The sequence below is a fragment of the Amblyomma mixtum genome, chromosome 4, assembly GCF_055824585.1.
Source record: "Amblyomma mixtum isolate Tamu chromosome 4, ASM5582458v1, whole genome shotgun sequence".
Classification (NCBI taxonomy): Eukaryota; Metazoa; Arthropoda; class Arachnida; order Ixodida; family Ixodidae; genus Amblyomma; species Amblyomma mixtum.
Genome location: NC_143015.1, coordinates 104,877,581 through 104,884,471, shown reverse-complemented (window position 1 = coordinate 104,884,471; position 6,891 = coordinate 104,877,581). Strand labels below are relative to the sequence as shown.

The window sequence follows — 6,891 nt, the reverse complement described above, 5'->3', positions numbered from 1 at the left end:
ACGCTTCATACTGGTGCTGTTCCAATCCACTTTCAGCTGATATTCAACGTTTGTTTCATCTCTTTTGTTTCGTGTCTTTGTTCGTTCGCGCCTTCATTTCGATCACGAGTGCGCTCATAACAAACTAGACGTTTCTGTGATCACAAAATGAACAAGGGAGGGGAAAACCTCAGTTTGCTAGAGCCAACGTTTCGACAAGGGGACTAGTCTTCGTCTGGGCAAAGCGTTCATCATCGGCAGGGATTATATAGGGCCTTCGCTCCGAGGAGGAAGGCCCCGGGGGTGGGGAAGGAAAGTGGTGTGGGAGGGGATGCGTGACAGGAAGGGGAGGGAGGTGAATCATCATTCGCTAGGCTGCAATAGTGCAACAACCTATATCCGGGGGGTATGCAATGAACAAAAGGCTTTGAAGGGGCTGCGACGGGGGGGAGAGGCGCTGGGTGAACCTGCAAAACTCAGATAAAAGGATTAGTCAGCGTGGTACAGGGAAATGATAACAAGGGGCAAAAAAAAAGGGGGGGGCTGGCACTGGAAGGAGAAAGGAAGGGGGGCATTTCCAAGGAAGGACTAGGCAGGGGGGGGGGGGGGGGGGGGGTAAATGGCTCGTGTTCAGAGAAAGCCAAAAAGTGGGGGCAGAGGGGGTAACAGGAGTGTCATGGTTTCCGAGAACTGGTAGCAGGGGATTAGGAGAAAAAGAAAAGAAAAAAAAAAGGTGAACAAAGGAAGAGGGTGACAAGGCCGGAAATGGGGTGGAAGATATGACTTGGGAAGGGTGCAAGGAGCGACAATATACTTATGTGAGGTTCTAGGAAATAGTCTGACCACGTGCAAGACATTTGTTAATTTAAAATTATGCCGACCCTGGAATGTACCTGAGAGATTCCAGGTTTCCTCTGGACATGTTGATCCCTGTTGGTTGCAGTGTTTTAAATTTGTGGATTAGGAATGCTTCTCTGTATTTTCTGTCCCTAGTCGATTTGAAGCCTGACTGAAGAATGAACAATTTGAGTTCGTCGAATTTGTGATGGCGTTGATTAAAATGGGTCGACACTGCCTTCTGTTCATTCCGTGTTGTGTCAGCCCGGTGCCCGTTTAATCTGGCACTCATTGTTTGTCCGGTTTCACCGATATATTGTTTCTGGCAGTAGGAGCACTGGAGCATGTAGATAATATTGGACGATGTGCAGTCAAAACTGGTCTTTATATCGAAACTGAAATCGCTTGCCGTACTTTTAACCGTAGTGTCCCTTTGTAAATGTTTGCATGTCTTGCATCTGGGTCGAGAGCATGAAGTTACTGTCGGTGGTGGTTTCTTACCGAGCCTAGCATGCACCAGGATGTCCCTCAGGTTTGTGTTGCGTCTGTATGTTACCCTTGGTGCGTCGGGAAATATTTTCTTGAGACGGTCGTTACCAGTTAAAATGGGGTGGTATTTCCGCAGGATATTGTTTATGTTTGGAAGCGCGTTTGAGTATTTCGTTATAAGTGCAGGAGGTCGTTGACTGTTAGCTTTTGTTCGTTTTTTAAGAACTACATCTCGTTTCAAAGTGGCTGCTCGTTAGAACGCATTATTAAGGGTTGTCTGTGGATGGTTTCTGGTGATTAGTGTGTTTTTTAGCGAGTGGAGGTGTTTCAGGTAGTCATCGTCGTCGCTACATATTCTTCTTAGTCTCGTTGCCTGTCCTACGAATATACCTTGTTTGCAGTGTCTTGGATGATGGCTAGTGAAATCTAAGTATTGTTGTCGGTCAGTAGGCTTCCTGTAAAGTGTGGTTTTGAGCTTGCTATTTTCTAAATGGACAGTGGTGTCAAGGAAATTGACTTGCGTTTTCGAGGAGTTGAAGGTGAATTTAATGCTGGGGTGGAATGAATTGAAATGTGTGACGAATGCCTTCAGGGTCTCAGCCCCGTGCTCCCACGTTTCTGTGTTACTCGAAGAGTCTGTCAGGGATAAAATCAGAACGACGAAGGTGTAATTTCAACCTTGACAGGTTCTTTAGATTCCACAAAAATGGCTCTCTTGAGCGCTTTGAGGGAAAACGTTTGTCTCCTGTCCCAGCCCCTCTACCTATGCGGAGGTATCTCCGCCGCTACTTCTACTACCCGGCTGCGCAGCACTCGGGCTCCTACCCGCCATTCCCTTTCCATCAACACCTGCCTCGACTAGCTTGGTGCTGAAGGGGAAGAGGAACACCGCAGACTATTCGCCAAGGCGTCGATATGCTCAGCCGGTAAACTGAAACAGTCAATGTTTACACTGCTATATCAAAGCCATTGCTATTGGCATCCACATCTGAAAGGATGGAGCCTTGAGGCAGGTGAGAAATTCGCTCAAAATAGTAAACGCGAAGACGGCTCATTCGCTCCTGTCACACTAGATCTAACGCTTAACCATTTAAGTTACACACTCGTAACTGTCCTGTGATTTGTTTCCTTTTAATCGACGTCACTACGTGACAGGTGATCACTGACACGACCCCTCTGCACCAATCAGGATTTTTCAGTCCAGGTGGCGCCGACAACGACACATTTTGTCCCAAACGATGCATTCAACTTCAACGCTATTGTGTGAATAAAAATAATCTCCTACGCCCCTCATCTTCCTACCGTTGTATGCTTAGTGGCTTGACACGGGCTTCGGTTCTGGCAGCCTTGATGCCATAAGTTGCATACAAGGGCTCTCGCACATCTCCCACCCTCACTGCTAGATCAGGTTCAACGTGGCACATGCGGTAATACAGGACGTCCGAGTCAGTGAAACTGAGAATCCTCGCCATTGATCCGCAAAGACCAGGATCCACGCGATGCTTTTTGCTGAAAACACTCAATCCTGCGGAGAAAATTTGCCGAGCAAGGGCTGCTTCGTCCTGAGGAGTTTCTGCTTGGTGAGCCGTCGTATCTGAACCAGGCAAATACAGAGACTGATCACTGATTTTATGCGAAGCATATTACTAGAGGTACACTACAGCCCTTCGCCGTGGTTACGCGCCGTGCACACCACGTGGTACAGTGACGCCACATCACGTGACATACCACGTGACACATGACGTCACGACAGAGGAAGACGGAGGTACACTACAGCCCTTCGCCGTGGTTACACGCCGTGCACACCACGTGGTACAGTTCGTCACACCACGTGACATACCACGGGACACATGACGTCACGACAGAGGAAGACGGAGGTACACTACAGCCCTTCGCCGTTGTTACACGCCGTGCACACCACGTGGTACAGTGACGACACACCACGTGACATACCACGTGACACATGACGTCATGACAGATCGCCGTCACGCGCTGGGAGAGGGAGAACGATGCCATCGCACAGACACCGCAATGTCCTCGAGCGGCATTCCCGCGCATTTCTAACGGGCGATGAAGAGCGGGATGAACGTCAACCAAGGAAAGCCATGTATTACCAAGCCTAGCCATCAATATGCTTCGCATCTGACTGGGCTTAACCTTAGCTAAGCCTCAGCCATTTTTTATTTTTACACGGGTGACATCGGCTACCCACTTGAGCCCTGGCTAAGGACCCCTGTGCCTAGCCATCCAAGCCTCCACACACCAGAGGGGGCTTACCATCCCGCACACTCGTCAATGAGGACAGCTTGGAGCGCTGCATTGGAGTACTGAAAAGCAGATTTCGGTGCCTTCAAACGTATCGAGCTCTGCATTACAGCCCCAAGCGTTCAGCTACCATTATTGCAGCATGTACAGCGCTCCGCAACTTGTGCCTTCAAGAAAGTGATCCTTTTGACGCCGCATAGAGTACTTATCACAACAGCGACGGCGGGGATAGTCAGCAGGAGGGTGACAGTGATGAACAAAACTTACCACCATGATCTTCCACTCACTCCACACTAACAAATGCTAAGGCAGTGCGGTGCTGCATTGTACATTTCTTCTCCCTACCACGCCCTCAGCACACTGCTTATTTGAGAAGTGGGTGTCAGCGGGTGATATGGCAGCTCGCCAGGCAGAGACGACACACCTCACAGTGATGCATGCACTACAGTGACTCAGATCTGTATTCATACGCTAAAGTAGTGATTTTCTAGCGAGAGCTACACTACGCCAGCCGCTTCGCTTAGTCAGCATGGTCGCACTTTTGCCGTGGTTGCACCTTGCCCGTGGTCGCACCGACCCTGAGCCGTTGCCTAGCAACCGCCGCAGTTTGCGGGCGTCGGCGCTCGGGGCGCCATTTGGCAGACGTCACTCCGCCGTTACGCTCGTCGTGGAGCAGACGCCGCTCGCCTCGTCAGTTCTGTGCATGCGTAGTAGAGGGAGAGTGGGGGTGTCGCAGTGTGTATATATATAAGGTTCGGCGCAGCGGGAGAGGAGCCGTTATGGAGAACGATCAGTCGCATATGCTGAAAGAAGCCGACTTCGGCGTCGGTACGAAACAAGGAGGAGGCAGTGTGCGGAAGAGGCCGAATAAGAGCGTGTGAAACGTCTCGATAAGCGTCGTAATAACGACGCAGCTATACGAGCTCGCTTAGCCTCCGACAGTGAATCCGCGACGGTCGAAGACGGCTCTAGCTACCTACCAGGTTTCAGCAGACCTAAACCGCAGCCAATTTTCGGAAGGTTTATGCAATGTGTTCGCACCTGGTAATTAAATGGTTAAAAACTTACTTGAAGACCCTTCAATTTTGATACTGAGACACTGGCGATTCAGCCAGTGCCTCTGTAGCAGCAGCCAGGCGTTGCAAAGTAGCTGATTCAGGGTAGCATCGTCTCTACCTCTGGCTGGAAGCTTATCGTAACTGTACCCACCACGTCTTTAAGCTGCTGCAGTGTCTGTTTCCAGAATAGCACTGACTGTTATATTACTCTTTCTTGTTAACAACCACGCACCAAATAGAATATGTACATACAGATCGGATTTCAGCTGCCAAGTCTAATGACTTTTGATAGCCAGAAGCAATTTCTGGCGGGAAATCTTAGCACCGCTCCTATTTCTGGCTTGTACTCCGGATACCCACAGAAAAGACGTTGCTGTACAACAGTCGTTGGAGTGAGCTGGGCGCTTCGTGCACGCCCATCTTGAGAGTGTGCAGATGACGGCAGGCTGCTATCCTGAGCACACAAGGCCACCACAATGAGCAGTGGTACTTTGACTCCACGTACTGCTTGAATAAAATAAAAAATAATATATTATTGTAGCAAAGTGTCAAATCAATGGAAACCAAATAGGCTACATTTAAAAGAAACAAATATATTTTCTTAACATGTAATTCAACACAACATTGTTAAAATGAGCAGTTAACTTTTTGCAAACTAAGAACTGGATCAATTAGACACCGCAAAATAACACTGCAGATTGGGTACGCATAAATAGTGTCCTAAAAGGTGCATGTGCGCCGTTTGAAGGTATATTAATACGAAGTACACGAGTTATAAGTTTCATAAAAATGTACAGTAGGAGGTCCCCAAAGTAAAATTCTCTGGGGGGACCTCCCATCAGGTGAACATAAGTAAAGTGCACAAGTTTGGCAGAGGAGCTGGAACAAAAGTATAGAATCAAGGTTGCGGCTATGAATAAGTTATACAATATATACAGTCTTCAATGGTAATGCATTGGGAACATCATACCTTGACTATATGTTTCTTACTGCTCCAACCACAGGGGCATTACTTGCAACCACCCCCATTTACTTTTGAAATCACTTCTCTAATTACGCCTTCTTTTAGGAAATATGCAGTTCATGTCGAACATACCTCTTCGAAAAGTCCATCACACACGCCTACTGCATTTGAGCGGCCAAAAAGGGCGAGGATGCGGCCCTTCAGTCCGCACAGACGGCCGCCGCGGTACCCTTGGGAGTAAACGAGCCACTTGTTGCGCATAAGAAAAAGTGAACTCTCGATCATTGCACTCACCTGTGTTCAGCGGCCACGACAGCTGCGTCGTGGCTGGAGTTATAGACTTCTTTTTTTTAGAACTGTCGCCACTGGTCCGCTATTTTCGTTGCACGCCCCACTGCATTTCAAATCTCTGCGAGCTCCCTCCACAACTGCGTTTTTCTTGTTTTCGTAATTTGTGACGTCAAAACAGATGATCCTTTCACGAGGCACAGGTGTTGCTCCATGAACTCCACAAGCAAAGTACGCTGTCGCGGCGAAACATGGTGTTCAAGAGTCCGGCGAGTAGCTCCTTGTGCCATTAGGAGTCCAAAGAGCACATGGCTTCCAAAGAGCGCGCCAAAGAGCGCACGGTTTCCCAGATGGCACACAGATGGGGCTAGCGCGCGCGCGCGCGAATGCGACACCATCTGCCGACACCAAAGGGAAGCATGCACTAAAGAAACGTCAAAATAGTTGCTTACTGCACTGTCTTTCGCGTATTGCGTCTTCTGATTAAATAATGTCAATTACCATATTTGTTATATGTGCAACTTTTTTGAAACAACCTATTAATAATTTAACGGCCCCGAAAAAGCCTGGCAGTCTTGAGCCTCGCTCGCCCGATGTTGGGTGCTCGCTGATTGGACGTTCGCTTTCCCTTCTTTCACCTCACGTACTTCGCTGTCGTCATTTCCACTGTCACTCCTCAAAGGAACGGTTCCAATGGTGGTGGAAAACATTTATGTGCACATACACTTCCGAAGGTTATGTATGAGCTGACCCACAGGGGATCAGCCCTTACAAGTACCAGGTGGAGGTCCCTAGTTCGGGGCCCAAGTAACGTCGGCCGCCACCCGGGCTCGCGCGACCAGGACCCGTTGGGCCTGCAGGTCAGAGCAGCCGAGCAGGGTCACCTCCCTGTCCTCCCGGGTTGGTTTAGGGTGATGAGGGATAGCAGGGTTGGAGGGGCAGGCCCACACCATGTGGTAGATGTCTGAAGACTTCTCCGCACACTGCGGACAGCTGCCCGAGAAAGAAGGG

At 49.2% G+C, this 6,891-nt stretch overlaps 1 pseudogene; it reads right to left on the bottom strand.

Annotated features, from left to right (window-relative positions):
• Positions 1–4,649: 4,649 nt before the first annotated feature.
• On the bottom strand, positions 4,650–5,992 carry LOC149347684 (uncharacterized; annotated as a pseudogene).
• Between the last annotated feature and the right edge of the window lie 899 nt (positions 5,993–6,891).